Source organism: Microcaecilia unicolor, chromosome 1, assembly GCF_901765095.1.
Source record: "Microcaecilia unicolor chromosome 1, aMicUni1.1, whole genome shotgun sequence".
Taxonomy (NCBI): domain Eukaryota; kingdom Metazoa; phylum Chordata; class Amphibia; order Gymnophiona; family Siphonopidae; genus Microcaecilia; species Microcaecilia unicolor.
The window spans coordinates 732,958,002-732,973,924 of NC_044031.1; the positions used below are offsets into that span (position 1 = coordinate 732,958,002).

Here is a 15,923-nt window from a genome sequence, read left to right on the forward strand (position 1 = left end):
ACTTAGCCTCCCAAAGTTCCATAGAAACCTATGGAACTTAGCCTCCCAAAGTGCTTTGAAAATATGCCTCTTAGCCTTCCAAAGTTCCATAGGTTTCTATGGAACTTTGGAAGGCAAAGTGCTTTGAAAATATGGTGTTTTGAAAATGAGCCCCCTTGGTATTTTTGGACGTGGTATGTACAGGAGGAGTAGAGACAAGGTTGGAGATGGCTGCAGACCGGGTCGACTCAAGGGACTGTGGTGCTCTGAGTCAGCTTTTGCGCCCCCCCCCCCCCCATCTTGAGGACAATCTTGCAGTATGAACTACACTGAACACAGATGTCAGAAGTTATACGGTGAGAATGTCCTGATACTGGAAGGTACCTGTGTCTTTTGATCGTTATATTTTTCTAGTTGGGTTGGTCCTTCACAACTACTTCCTGTTGGTTTTCCTAAAGTCCTTTCCTTTTTCTATTTCTTCCTGCTCCCTGTCTCTTCCCATCCTCCCTTGCTTATATTTTCTTTAACATTGATTCTTCTGTCTCCATTTCTGTCATCAGCCTGTAGCTAGATGTAATTTCTTCTCTCTCCTCTGTTCCCTTTCTTACCAGTTTTCTGTGTCCTACTCATTTGCTTAGTCTTCCCATTCCCCGCCTTTGTCTCATTCCTTCCCCATTCTCCCTTTCTTGCCTCCCACTTAACCAGTCGCAAACCCAGTCACTTTAGGGCCAATTCCAAGGATGCTCAGTTTATTTATAAGACACCTGGCTGGAACTCTGTCAAAGGCTTTGCTGCGATAGATTTAAGTATATCACATCAAAGTAGGTCACATCAGTCCAACTCTCTGGTCATGCAGTAAAAGAAGTTAATCAGATTTGTTTTGTAAGACCCATGAGGCCAACCAAGTTTCGGCTTCAGCACCACAACTGGCCTGAAATTCATGTTTGGCTTTGTTTTTGGTTTTGGCCAAAAATACTGGTGCATTTTTGGCTGGAACCAAAACTTTATACTGGGTCCCCTGGCTCTCTTCCCCCCTCTTCCCTATGCACAGAATGCACTCCCCTCCTGGACCCACCCATAGGTCCTCCTCAGCCTATTATCTATCCCTCTAGTGCTCTAGTGGGTAGTTGGGGAAAGAGCGATCCCCAGTCACTCCTGCCCATGTCCTCTCCGCTGCCAAAATGGCTGCCACAATCTCTAGTGGCAGTCTTGCAAGACTGCCAGTGGAGGTCACGGCAGCCATTTTGAGGTTGGAGTCAGCATGGGCAGGAGTGATGGAATCCCAGTCCTCTGGAATCACTACCAACTCTAAAGAAGCATTAGAAAGGTCAGAGAGCAGAGCTGCTGAAACGTAGTTAAATTCATTAAGTAATCTTGGATGTATCCCATCCAGCCCCATCACTTTAACTACTTTATTTTAGCTAATTCCTCATGAACACGGTCTTCTGAAAATCATTCAAGGTCTACCACTCTTTCATTCCTGTTTATGTTTGTCCTTCATCATGTTCTCCTGTCACTATCACTCCATTTTATTATACTAGCTATTTTAAATTCCATTTGCATCTTATCTTTATTACCATCTTCTCTTAGCTTTTCCTGATGTTACTGCTCGTCTTCCTTTTTCTGTGATCTCATGTAGTTTGATGGCTAATCTCTTTTTCCTTACCTTTTCAACTACTTCTTTCAAGTGATCTCCTTTTCCTCTGATTAACTTTCCTAACAAAAAAGTTTGTTGTCCTTAAAATACCTCCTTTCAGTGTTGGACACTGCTTTTCTGTCTCCCCCCCCCCCTCCGAATATTCCCATGCGGCTAACAATTCTTGAGATATTACATTATCTTGGCGAGGTGAGTTTTCCTGAAATCCAGGACCCTCACTTTGAATGAACCCTCTCCATGTTTGTCCTAATATTGAACCACACCCTCATCGGATGTCAAATGATCATCTTTCTATAACATCAGAAAGATTCTCTCCATTTATAAGTGCTAGGTCTTGTATGGCCTCCCTCTTCCATGGGTTCCATTATCAGTTGTTGGAACAGTTCTCCCTATAAAGCAGCCATTCCCATCCCAGTCCCATTGGGTTTTCAGGATATCCACAATGAAAATGCATGAGATATATTTGCATGCACTGCCTCAGTTGCATGAATGTTCATTGTGGCTATCCTGAAAACCCGAAAGGACTAGGCTGTGCCCAAGGACTGGGTTGGGGATGACTGCTGTAGAGAATCCAGGATCTCCTTATTTCTAGACAGCGCTGCAGCATTTGATAGATTGCAACCATAGCTTTGATTCTACGGCGTGGTGGATTGTTGAACAGATTCGTGTACCTTGTATGGGAGGAGACAGAGAACAAGCGTTGATTGAACATGAACAGTTTTGGATTTTTCATCTCAAATTGACCTCACATTAGAGTATGAATGACTTGAGTGGAACATTATGGTTGTGTGTAAAGGATTTAGCGATTTTTTTTTTTTCAGTTATTGAGGATTTACATTCTATTTTATTTTATTTGTTTGGTGTATCATGTGACTGCTGCTACTACTACTTATCATTTCTATAGCGCTGCTAGACATATGCAGCGCTATACGCTGACCGGTGATGTGGTCACACAGAAGTAGAAGAAAAATTGTTTGCTTGTGGGTATTAAGCCCGTACGTGTTTGCATAATGGAGTCTCATGGCTTGCTTTTTTTTTTTTTTTAATGAAATAGAGTTTCTGGCTGCATGTATAGCTCTTGAATAAGTGAAACGAAACGGGGCACCTCACAGAGCTGCAGTCGATTCTGTTTACCATGATATACGTGTTATGAGACTTTTATGCTATATTTGGATACTTTGGGGCACTTTACACATTATATACTCTATGGACACAGGTTGAGGTTCCTGTTTATGCTATAATTAAAAAAAACATTTCATTAAAAAATTTATGTTCACAATGGAGTTACAAGAATGTGTGAACACAGTTGCCATTTAAGCAAAAGGAGCAGGTTTTTTTTTTTTTGTTACATTTGTACCCCGCGCTTTCCCACTCATGGCAGGCTCAATGCGGCTTAGGTACTTATTTTGTACCTGGGGCAATGGAGGGTTAAGTGACTTGCTCAGAGTCACAAGGAGCTGCCTGTGCCTGAAGTGGGAATCAAACTCAGTTCCTCAGTTCCCCCGGACCAAAGTCCACCACCCTAACCACTAGGCCACTCCTCCACTGTTGCTACTATTTGAGATTCTACATGGAATGTTGCTATTCCACCAATGTGGCCGCGCAGGCTTCTGCTTCTGTGAGTCTGATGTCCTGCACGTATGTGCAGGACGTCAGACTCACAGAAACAGAAGCCTGCACAGCCTTCTACATGGAATGTTGCTAGTGGAATAGCAACATTCCATGTAGAATCTCCAATAGTTTCTATTTTATTTTTGTTACATTTGTACCCCGCGCTTTCCCACTCATGGCAGGCTCAATGCGGCTTACATGGGGCAATGGAGGGTTAAGTGACTCAGTTCCCCAGGACCAAAGTCCACCACCCTAACCACTAGGCCACTCCTCCACTGTTGCTACTATTTGAGATTCTACATGGAATGTTGCTATTCCACTAGCAACATTCCATGTAGAAGTCGGCCCTTGCAGATCACCAATGTGGCCGCGCAGGCTTCTGCTTCTGTGAGTCTGACGTCATGCACGTACGTGCAGGACGTCAGACTCACAGAAACAGAAGCCTGCGCAGCCTTCTACATGGAACGTTGCTAGTGGAATAGCAACATTCCATGTAGAATCTCCAATAATAGCAACATTCCATGTAGAATCTCCAATAGTATCTATTTTATTTTTGTTACATTTGTACCCTGCACTTTCCCACTCATGGCAGGCTCAATGCGACTTACATGGGGCAATGGAGGGTTAAGTGACTTGCCCAGAGTCACAAGGAGCTGCCTGTGCCTGAAGTGGGAATCGAACTCAGTTCCTCAGTTCCCCAGGACCAAAGTCCAACACCCTAACCACTAGGCCACTGCGCTATTTTTCTGATTGACGTACAGGTTTACACGTTAGTGGCGACACCTTGAGTGATTCCATAATACATTGTATATACATTTTATATGGAGTGTTTGTTGCAGTTGCAGTACTCTATTGTGACGTATAAGTGCACCGCCTTGAGTGAATTCCTTCAAAAAGGCGGTAAATAAATCCTAATAAATAGAGTGTATTTTCTGTTTGGCCTCTTAATCACCCGGCAGAGCCAGTGCAAAGGTATTAGGAACCTAGGCAAATCTTTACGCTTTTGCTCTGCTCAGTTAACTATCAGGTTCTCCTCCCCCTCCACTACCAGAATTCTTTATACAGTAATTACACTTCTCATGATCACCTCAATACGTTCTCTACTCGGGTCTTTCTGTGAAACTTCTTAACAAGCTCCAGCTTATTTAAAACACCTTGGCTAGACTGGCTTTTAGGCTTAAAAAATTTGATAGTGTTTCTCTTTACGTGACTAAATTGCATTGTCTCCTGTTTCGCAAGAGAATATTGTTTAAATCCGTTTGTCTGATTTTTCTGGCTGTTTATGGCCTTACATCAGAGGTTGTGACCAATTTAATCTGTGCACATCTCTCTAGGTCTTCTTCCAGGTTGAAGTAACATAGTAACATAGTAGATGACGGCAGAAAAAGACCTGCACGGTCCATCCAGTCTGCCCAACAAGATAACTCATATTTGCTGCTTTTTGTGTATACCCTACTTTGATTTGTACCTGTGCTCTTCAGGGCACAGACCGTATAAGTCTGCCCAGCACTATCCCCGCCTCCCAACCACCAGCCCCTCCTCCCAACCACCGGCTCTGGCACAGACCGTATAAGTCTGCCCAGCACTATCCTCACCTCCCAACCACAGGCTCTGGCACAGACCGTACAAGTCTGTCCAGCACTATCCCCGCCTCCCAACCACCAGTCCCACTTCCCACCACCGGCTCTGGCACAGACCGTATAAGTCTGCCCAGCACTATCCCCGCCTCCCAACCACCAGCCCCTCCTCCCAACCACCGGCTCTGGCACAGACCGTATAAGTCTGCCCAGCACTATCCCCGCCTCCCAACCACCAGCCCCTCCTCCCAACCACCGGCTCTGGCACAGACCGTATAAGTCTGCCCAGCACTATCCTCACCTCCCAACCACCAGCCCTGCCTCCCAACCACCGGCTCTGGCACAGACTGTACAAGTCTGTCCAGCACTATTCCTGCCTCCCAACCACCAGTCCCGCTGCCCACCACCAGCTCTGGCACAGACCATATAAGTCTGCCCAGCACTATCCCCGCCTCCCAACCACCAGCCCCACCTCCCGATCTTGACTAAGCTCCTGAGGATCCATTCCTTTGAAGGTTCATCATCCTCTAAGTAGTTGAGGGGTGAGATTTTCCAGGATGGCTGTCTCTATCTTTCCTTCCTTTGCGATTTCCAAATGGAATCTTTTACCTTTGGACATTAGATTATAGTCGAGCTATTTTGCTTTTCATAAAAAGCTTAAGACTTTTTTTTATTTGATAATAATAACTGTCTTTAAATGAGTTTTTTTTTAATTTTGAAATATCGTTGAAAACTTTTATGTTAATTCCGTGATGTTGTATTTTTGTGCCATTATTGTGAACTGCATTGGATCCAGGTATGGGGTATAGTGGTATTCAAGAGATGTATTGGTATCCTTCCGGTGACAACCTGTAAAAACCCATAATTGGACATCATACATTTAAATATTAAACTTTCATAACCGCTGATACATAGAATAAAAATATGTTTCAGAAATAATGTTAGTGCTTGGTGAATGTGTCGTCTGTTTAAATTGGAGGAAATACCTAGGGCACTGGCTTCGGTAGACTCTCAGACAATAGCTGGCTCGGCTGAGCTAGGAAGTTTCCATTTGCTACATCAAGTGGCAGCAATGCAACTTATGCAAGTATGCACCAGACCTTAAAACATTACAGAAAAGGCCAAAAAATGTGGACTGCTACATGTCCCTTAACTCATTGACTCTGGCAAAACACAGAAAGAGATGTATGCAGACAAAAACGGAACTGGAAACCCCAAGAAGCCTGACTTAGGATGCAGTGCAACAATAGGAGGAAAATAACAAGCATTTCCTTCTGAACTAAGCACTAAACAAGCTAACATATCATTGATCATTGCACAGAAAATCAAAAGGGTTTTTTTTTCTACCTTTGTTATCTGGTAGACAAAAGGAGGTGATTTAACATAAGTACATAAGTATTGCCATACTGGGAAAGACCAAAGGTCCATCAAGCCCAGCATCCTGTTTCCAACAGTGGCCAATCCAGGTCACAAGTACCTGGCAGAAAAACAAAGAATAGCAACATTCCATGTAGAACCCCAAAGAGTAGCAAGATTCTAGAATTCTAAAGAATAACAAGATTCCATGCAGAATTTCAAAGTGTAGCAAGATTCCATTTAGAACCCCAAAGAGTAGCAAGATTCCATTCAGAATCCCAAGTACATAAGTACATAAGTGTTGCCATACTGGGACAGACCAAAGGTCCATCAAGCCCAGCATCCTGTTTCCAACAGTGGCCAATCCAGCTTGCAGCTTGCCACCTGGGTCATGCCAGCCCTGAGAAAAAAAAATACTCCATACTACACGTTCAGAGATCTTAAGTTTGGCTTATGGAGTTCAGAGAAATGGGGGGTGGGAGCAGAGCAGATATTAATGCACAGGCCACGGGCCCAAGTGTTTCACCTGAGAATGATAAACCTCTGACAGATGTGAAGGCCTTGGGCCATGGAAGGGTTTTTCAACGAGCTATTTTATTCAAGGGAGGCAAGTGGCTGACAAAAACCTTTGAACTGGTAATATAATTTCCAGTAATCTGCTTATCATCTGCATCTCGAACATCAGACACCTTCTAGTCGTCTCTGCCCCTCCATATGGTTACATTTCCTCCCCAGACCCCATGAACTCACATCTTCCCTCACTCTGGGGGTCCTTTATAAAGGCATGCCAGCGTTTTTAGTGTGTGCTATTGATTAGTGCACGCTAAACGCAAAAGACACCCGTAGGAATATATGGTCATCTCTAGCGTTTAGCGCATGCATATTTAACGCACGTGCTAAAAATGCTAGCTCGCCTTTGTAAAAGGACTCCTATGTGTCTGTACAGACTTCCATTCCTCCCTGTACAGGTCTCTTCAGAGTGGCCCAGGGAAGTTAAAGGTTTGGTCTTGAATTCTAACAGTAGGTTATCAATAGAAATCAAACAAAATAAAACATGGAAAAGAAAATAAGATGATACCTTTTTTATTGGACATAACTTAATACATTTCTTGATTAGCTTTCGAAGGTTGCCCTTCTTCGTCAGATCGGAAATAAGCAAATGTGGTAGCAGATAGTATATATAAGAGAAACATCAAAGCATTACTTTGACAGTCTGACAGAGTGGGAGGGTGGGGGTATGCATGGGGACATCAAAGCATTTCATTGATATTCTAACAGGATGGGTGTTGGTAGGTGAGAGGAGGGTAATAAACAGAGAAATACAGCTTTATGGTTTATAATGGGTTAGAAACCCAGATCCTTATTAAGTCCTGTTTGTTGGGTATCAAAATATTCAATCATTCTTATTTCAAAGGTCTTACGTTCCTGTATTGTTTTAAAATTACCTTTCAGTATTCTTACTGTGAAATCACTGGTGCAGTATTCTGGTCTTGTAAAGTGTTGGCCCACAGGGGTGGGGGCTTGACTGGCACCGGCTATTTTCATGTGATGTCTGTGCAGATTGCATCTTGTCTTAAGCATCTGGCCTGTTTCTCCAATATAGCATCCTTCGTTACATTTTTTACACTGAATGATATATACCACATTGGAAGATGAGCATGTAAAATAGTCCTTTATGTTGAATGTTTTTCCCTTGTGAATGACTGTGGGGTCTTGTGAAATGTTTTGGCATAGGTTGCAGCTGAATGTGTTACAGGGAAACGTGCCCTTTTCTTTTTCCGTCTGTGTTGGGAGTTTACTTCTGATCAGCTTGTGTTTTAAGTTTGGTGCCTGTCGTAAGGCCAGCACTGGTGGGGATGGGAATATCTCTTTCAGTAATTCATCTTCCTGAAGTAGTGGCTGTAGGTCTCTTATGATTTTCCTCAGTTTCTCCAGCTCTGGGTTGTATGTCACTACAAGGGGAATTCTGTCTGTGGCTTTTTTTTTCTTTGTACTGTAGCAGATTTTCCCTGGGTGTTTTGAGGGAGGAGGCAATATTCTTGGAGATTATTTTGGTGCTTTGAAGTTTCTCTTATATATACTATCTGCTACCACATTTGCTTATTTCCGATCTGATGAAGAAGGGCAACCTTCGAAAGCTAATCAAGAAATGTATTAAGTTATGTCCAATAAAAAAGGTATCATCTTATTTTCTTTTCCATGTTTTATTTTGTTTGATTTCTATTGATAACCTTTAAGAGTGGACTAACACGGCTACTACACCTCTCTACTAACAGTAGGTTGTATGTGCAAGGGTTAAATTGCTGTACACTCAAAGGCCACATAGTAGCACCTCCCAGGTCTGGATTCTTTGTTGCAGAGGGGCCTGTGAGTATATGCTGATGCACCCCCTGTGTCACTCACAACCTGCTGCTGTAATCCCACCCAAAACCAGTTCTTGCAGTTAATTTCCTCTAAGCCACTTCAGGAGAGGGAGGGGGAACCAAGGAGGCCCTGGAGGGAGGGGGGAGGAGAAGGTAAATGTGGCTATGTGGGGATAGAGAAAAAGAAGGAATGGGGGTCAGTACTAGGGGGACAGCAATGGAGAAAGGTTGCCAGCTGACAACATGGCCCCCGAGTGCTGTAGCATGCGCCACTGCATACTGGCAGGGAGGCTTAAGCATTGGGGAGGAGGGGGGGGTAGAGTAGAGAGAGAGAGAATTCAGCAGTTCGAATACCAAGGCTGAAGTGCAGCCACGCATTGGATGGGGTGGGAGGCACACTCCCTTCCGCCCAAGGATTGGAAGTGAGTTGTGCAAGATTTGGGATGTTCATACCGGGTGTAAATCATCACAAATTGCAAATGTATTTTTATTTCCATTTTAAACATTTGCGAAGATATAACTCAATACTGAATCATTACAGGAGTAAATGGAAACATAGAAACACAAACATTAAGTCTCCATCAAGGAAACATTTTTACTTGTTTGTCTTTTTTTTTCCCCACACCATACTGTTCTCTCTCCTTTATGTTCATCTTCCGGATTCTCCTGACTCCTTTTCCTGTTTATCTTTCCATATCACTTTTCTTTCTATGATCTTCCTCCTTTCTTTGGCTACCACTGTTAAACATATCAACAGACTACAAGGTGGACTGTATGCAGAGCTTACTTTCAAATGATCTCCCTCTCCCTTCTTTGTCACTTCTCCCCACCACTGTTCTCTGCTTTTTTGCACCAATAGCCTCTTCCCATCTCTCATTCTTTTGCAGCTCATCAATTTTTAATTCTTACCAGTTTCTCTTTCCATCTCATTCCAACATTATACCATCCCATTTGTGGTATCTGACTCCCATCCAGCCATCTTTCTGTTGTTCTCCAACCAGTTGTCTCCAACTTGTCTTACTCCTCAACCAGTTTCTCCTCTTTCTGTCTCCCTCATGCCCCTTCAGGCTGTCTTCACTTCTTCATACCCATTCTGTCACTCACCTTTTGTTCCCCATTTATCATTCTTTGTCCCTTCCCTTTCCTGTGCCACTCTTCTCCTACTCTTTTTAAATGTCCGCTCCCCCCCCCCCCACTATGTCTTGCTCCCCTCTCTTCCCTGTGGCCACCATCTACATATTCAGTCTCTCCATTGTGGCTATCATGACTTTTTCCCCATGGTTCGCCTTTACCTCTACCCTCCTCAACCCTTGTGGCTTCCCTCTCCTGTCCTGCTCCATTTCTACTCCCTACCCCCTAGGATTTGAATAGGCTTCCTCATTGCTACGGTATTGTGTAAGCCACATTGAGCCTGCAACTAAGTGGGGAAATGTGGGATATAAATGTATTAAATAAATTGTCAGCCCGATTCTCTAATCATTAAGCTACTCCTTCACATCTTTCGTGGTCTCAGATTGTGTCTCTTGGTATGTCATGATTTTCTCTATCTCTCTCTATATATATGTGTATATACAGATAGATAGATATTGATAGATATATAGATATAAATAGATAGATATAGATATATTATGGCATGGGTACTGACACTTCTGCTAGCAGTGCATTTCCTGTTTCTTCTTTACCCTCATCTGATTTTCTAGTGTTGTAGGACCTCAGGAATTGTTTCTCGATATTAAAAGAGGAAATTTATGGTTTATTTAAACTTGATATACTGCTACATCAAAGTGGTTTACAAAAATGTAAACTAAGCTCAAACGAGGACATAGAACATGGCACAGGGACTCCAGCATTTAGATAGAGACAAGAGAACAACCACCAAATATAGAAAGACACAGGCAGGAGCGGACTGACAGTCATCTGGGCCTCAGGGCAGTAACAGTCATAGGCCTCTAACCACCTACGGAAAGTGGTTAAACTAGATGAATGCTGGAGGAGAGTGGGTCCCCTACTGTTGTGGGCCCTAGGGCATGGCCCTATTGTACCAATGATCAGTCGAGAGGCAATTCAGTATACAATACTGAAACGTAGGCACTGAAAAAATTCAGCGCTAAGCGCTAGTGTGAAAAGGGCGCATGTATTATGTAGAATAACAGCACAGATCTCGCACTAAAACCTGGTGTAAATGCCAGCGCCCAAGTTGGGCACGGTTAGACAATATCCTGTAATTCCACATGCAGCTTTTCCGAATGCCACTGACACGCCCATGGCCACACCCCTTTTGAGATACACGCCATGGGACTTAGGCGCTGTGCCTCATAGCACACATCCAGATGCACACCTAAATCTTAATAAGCCCCAATTAGCATCAGTAATTGGTTGTTAGCACCCAGTTATTGGTGGTTCAGAGCTCATCATCCGATTTATTCGCACGCGCATCTCGGAAGTGTGCCTAAAGTTGGGTGGGCAACTTTGGGTGCCATGTGTAGAATCTTGGGGTCTGGCCCTGGACATAGGTGTCATCAGCAGTCTACCGGAACCTGTTAAAAAAAAAAATAGGTACTGCAGCTAAATGTGGTCTGGAAAGGCCATATTAAAAGAATGTGTTTTAAGGACAACCGTATACTTTGCCCAGGATTGTTCTGCTCGTTGTTCACAAGGCTTTGAAATCCATAGATAAAGAGCCCAAAAGAAAAGGTATTTTTGTTACATTTGTACCCCGCGCTTTCCCACTCATGGCAGGCTCAATGCGGCTTACATGGTGCAATGGAGGGTTAAGTGACTTGCCCAGAGTCACAAGGAGCTGCCTGTGCCTGAAGTGGGAATCGAACTCAGTTCCTCAGTTCCCCAGGACCAAAGTCCACCACCCTAACCACTAGGCCATTCCTCCACTGTTGTTACTACTAGTTGAGATTCTACATGGAATGTTGCTACTCCACTAGTGTAGAAGTCAGCCCTTGCAGATCACCAATGTGGCCGCGCAGGCTTCTGCTTCTGTGAGTCTGACGTCCTGCACGTACGTGCAGGACGTCAGACTCACAGAAACAGAAGCCTGCGCAGCCTTCTACATGGAATGTTGCTAGTGGAATAGCAACATTCCATGTAGAATCCTCCAATAGTATCTATTTATTTTTTACATTTGTACCCTGCGCTTTCCCACTCATGGCAGGCTCAATGCAGCTTACATGGGGCAATGGAGGGTTAAGTGACTTGCCCAGAGTCACAAGGAGCTGCCTGTGCCTGCAGTGGGAATCACACTCAGTTCCTCAGGACCAAAGTCCACCACCCTAACCACTAGGTTACTCCTCCACTAGCAACATTCCATGTAGAAGTCAGCCCTTGCAGATCACCAATGTGGCCGCGCAGGCTTCTACATGGAATGTTGCTAGTGGAATAGCAACATTCCATGTAGAATCTCCAATAGTAGCAACATTCCATGTAGAATCTCCAATAGTATCTATTTTATTACATTTGTACCCCGCACTTTCCCACTCATGGCAGGCTCAATGCAGCTTACATGGGGCAATGGAGGGTTAAGTGACTTGCCCAGAGTCACAAGGAGCTGCCTGTGCCTGAAGTGAGAATCGAACTCAGTTCCTCAGGACCAAAGTCCACCACCCTAACCACTAGGCCACTCTTCCACTAGGTAGATTAGTGCCTGGGACAATGGTGGGAGAGAATGAAGAAATTCATTAGCGGAGTGGAGATGGATGATATTTCTGCCTGTAAGGGACTAATAGAGAGAACAAATAATATGGGGAGTCTCTCTCCTGATGTGACCCATGAGTGTGGTAATGCAACGGATGACGGGCCTGCATGTCCATCACTGGGCTTTGGGGCTGGGTTCTTGGAGTCAGTCTTAGCACTTATTGTAATATCATGAGTAAATGTAGAGAGACCTAAAATTTAACATGTTGCTTGCCCCTTTAAGCATTTCATCACATTTACTTTCTTAGAGCATCCTATCAAAACACCGTCCCTGAATTTGATTTCTTATGGATATTTGCACCTTCTTGTACTTTGGAAACCTGTAAAATATTTGCCTGCTTCTATCATGGCCAACCTTTTCATTCTTTGCTCCTACAAGTTCATTCAGAGGGCTTTAAATGTGTCTTATGTAAAATTCGCGTTGGAGGCTCTGTAGTATAAACCCTCCAAATGACACGTACTTGCTCTTTGGCCATTTTGCAGATTCTCAGTCTGACTGTTACCTATGTATTAATAGATGTTTTAGCTTGAGTTATTTTCATCTTTGCAGGGTCACCTTCTCAGTTCTTGTGAGAGCTACTGGTAATGTGGTCTACCTGCATGTAATAAATGTTAAACCACTTTGGTTGTACCACAGAAAGGCAATATCAAATCCATGACCCTTTATTATTATTATTATTAGCATTTGTATAGCGCTACCAGACACACGCAGCGCTGAACACCTGATACACACCCTTATATAGCATACTAGCTGTTATGCCTGTAAAAACGGGCGAGATTTCCAGCAACCCTCCTTGCCGCCGCTCCCTCCCCCGTCCGTACCGGGCCCCCTGCACTGACCTGACAGCACCTCTCACCTCCGTGTGAAAGCGCTACAGGCAGCAGCAGAGCGATCTGCTGCTGGCTGCAGCGCTTCCACACGGAGGTGAGAGGTGCTGTCAGGTCAGTGCAGGGGGCTCGATGCAGAAGGGGGCGGAGCGGGGATGGGGGGAGGGGGGAGGTTGGTGCACGCGAAGTTTCTTTCCAGGCGGCAGCGTCCGACAGTGACTCCGACTCCGTTTCCCTCTCTGTTCCGCCCTCTGATGTCATCACGTCTTGACGCGAGGGCGGGACAGAGAGGGAAGTCTCTACTGCGCATTTGCAGGTGGTCAGTCACTTACCATTTATATGTTTGCTGGTCTGTACCATGGGTACAAAGGTTCACCATATACAGTAACGCATAAGTCCAGTAGCTGCAAAAGAGACACAAACTGGGGAGAGGCATGATCTCATCTCTTTCCCAACGCCCACACTAAACAAGCCTACTGAGAAAAAAAATCTGTCTAGTTAATCAGTTAAAAACCTTCTCCATGTCCCATTACTGCCGAGGGATTCCAATAGGGCTTTTAAATTCAGAATTTGTCTTTACTGTCGCTCACTCTCCTGATCATGTCATTTACCACCTTCTCCAACAGATTTCAGTTGTACTTTTGTAAAAATATCCTCCTCATTCCATTCACCCCACAGACTTCAATGGTATCACATTTTTTTTTTGTTACATTTGTACCCCGCGCTTTCCCACTCATGGCAGGCTCAATGCGGCTTACATGGGGCAATGGAGGGTTAAGTGACTTGCCCAGAGTCACAAGGAGCTGCCTGTGCCTGAAGTGGGAATCAAACTCAGTTCCTCAGTTCCCCAGGACCAAAGTCCACCACCCTAACCACTAGGCCACTCCTCCACTAGCAACATTCCACGTAGAAGTCGGCCCTTGCAGATCACCAATGTGGCCGCGCAGGCTTCTACATGGAATGTTGCTAGTGGAATAGCAACATTCCATGTAGAATCTCCAATAGTAGCAACATTCCATGTAGAATCTCCAATAGTATCTCTTTTATTTTTGTTACATTTGTACCCCTCGCTTTCCCACTCATGGCAGGCTCAATGCGGCTTACATGGGGCAATGGAGGGTTAAGTGACTTGCCCAGAGTCACAAGGAGCTGCCTGTGCCTGAAGTGGGAATCGAACTCAGTTCCTCAGGACCAAAGTCCACCACCCTAGTCGACCCTTGCAGATCACCAATGTGGCCGCGCAGGCTTCTGTTTCTGTGAGTCTGACGTCCTGCACGTACGTGCAGGACGTCAGACTCACAGAAACAGAAGCCTGCGCAACCTTCTACATGGAATGTTGCTAGTGGAATAGCAACATTCCATGTAGAATCTCCAATAGTAGCAACATTCCATGTAGAATCTCAAATAGTAGCAACATTCCATGTAGAATCTCCAATAGTATCTATTTTATTTTTGTTACATTTGTACCCTGCGCTTTCCCACTCGTGGCAGGCTCAATGCGGCTTACATGGGGCAATGGAGGGTTAAGTGACTTGCCCAGAGTCACAAGGAGCTGCCTGCCTGATAAGCTTAAAATCAGTTGGGAGCCTGTTCACAAAAGGAAATAACTTAAAAAGGCAAATTTAAAAATACACACCAGACAGTGAACCAATGCAGAAAACACCAAGGCTCAGGGGGGCCTCGTCCTCCATACTGTCCAGAGTTCTTCACCTACACAAAAATCCTCTCCTGGCTTTTCCTAAAGCATCATTGTGTACACTTGAAAAGTACTACAAGCAGAGGGAGAATGATAGGGATCACTTTCCAGAAACTGTTCACCTTCGTGACCTTCAGTGAAATGGAAGCCAAGACAACAGACAAAGGGTTTTCGGTCTCCTAGTTCTTCCTCCTCTCCTTTCGGTCATGTTCCTAACCATTAATAACTCTGCACAAATAACCATGAATTTTGATAAATGAAGTGCATTGCTCTGAGGCAAACAAGGCTACCGAGGCACCTGTATTTAAATCAGAGCTTCTGAAACCTATTTTTATGACCCAACATGCCAGTTGGGTTTTCAAGATAGCTACAGTGAATAACACGACATAAATTTGCATATACTCGGTATCCAACACATCCAGATGTATCTCATGCAAATTAAGTACATAAGTATTGCCATACTGGGAAAGACCAAAGGTCCGTCGAGCCCTGCATCCTGTTTCCAACAGTGGCCAATCCAGGTCACAAATACCCGGCAAGATCCCAAAAATGTACAAAACATTTTATACTGCTTATCCCAGAAATAGTGCATTTTCCACAAGTCCATTTAATAACGGTCTATGGACTTTTCCTTTAGGAAGCTGTCCAACTCTTTTTTAAACTCTGCTAAGCTAACCGCCTTTACCACATTCTTTTCAAATTCCAGAGTTTAATTACACATTGAGTGAAGAAAACATTTCTCTAATTTCTTTTAAATTTACTACATTGTAGTTTCATCACATGCCCCCTAGTCCTAGTATTTTTGGAAAGCGTGAACAGACACTTCACATCTACCTGTTCAACTCCACTCATTATTTTATAGACCTCTATCATATCTCCCCTCAGCCGCCTTTTCTCCAAGCTGATGAGCCCTAGCCGCTTTAGCCTTTCCTCATAGGGAAGTCGTCCCATCCCCTTTATCATTTTCGTCGCCCTTCTCTGCACCTTTTCTAATTCCACTATATCTTTTTTGAGATGCGACGACCAGAATTGAACACAGTATTCGAGGTGTGGTCACTGTGAACATGCTGAAAATTAGAGTGCCTGTGAGGTCACCACAATAAGTTTGGGAAGCTCTGTTCTTAAACTTGCCATGCTCTAGATGAGATTTT

At 44.2% G+C, this 15,923-nt stretch overlaps 1 protein-coding gene across 1 annotated transcript in view; it reads left to right on the top strand.

Annotated features, from left to right (window-relative positions):
• Positions 1-15,923, top strand: part of FES (FES proto-oncogene, tyrosine kinase) — a 172,552-nt gene that overhangs the window by 230 nt on the left and 156,399 nt on the right. The window lies entirely within an intron of this gene.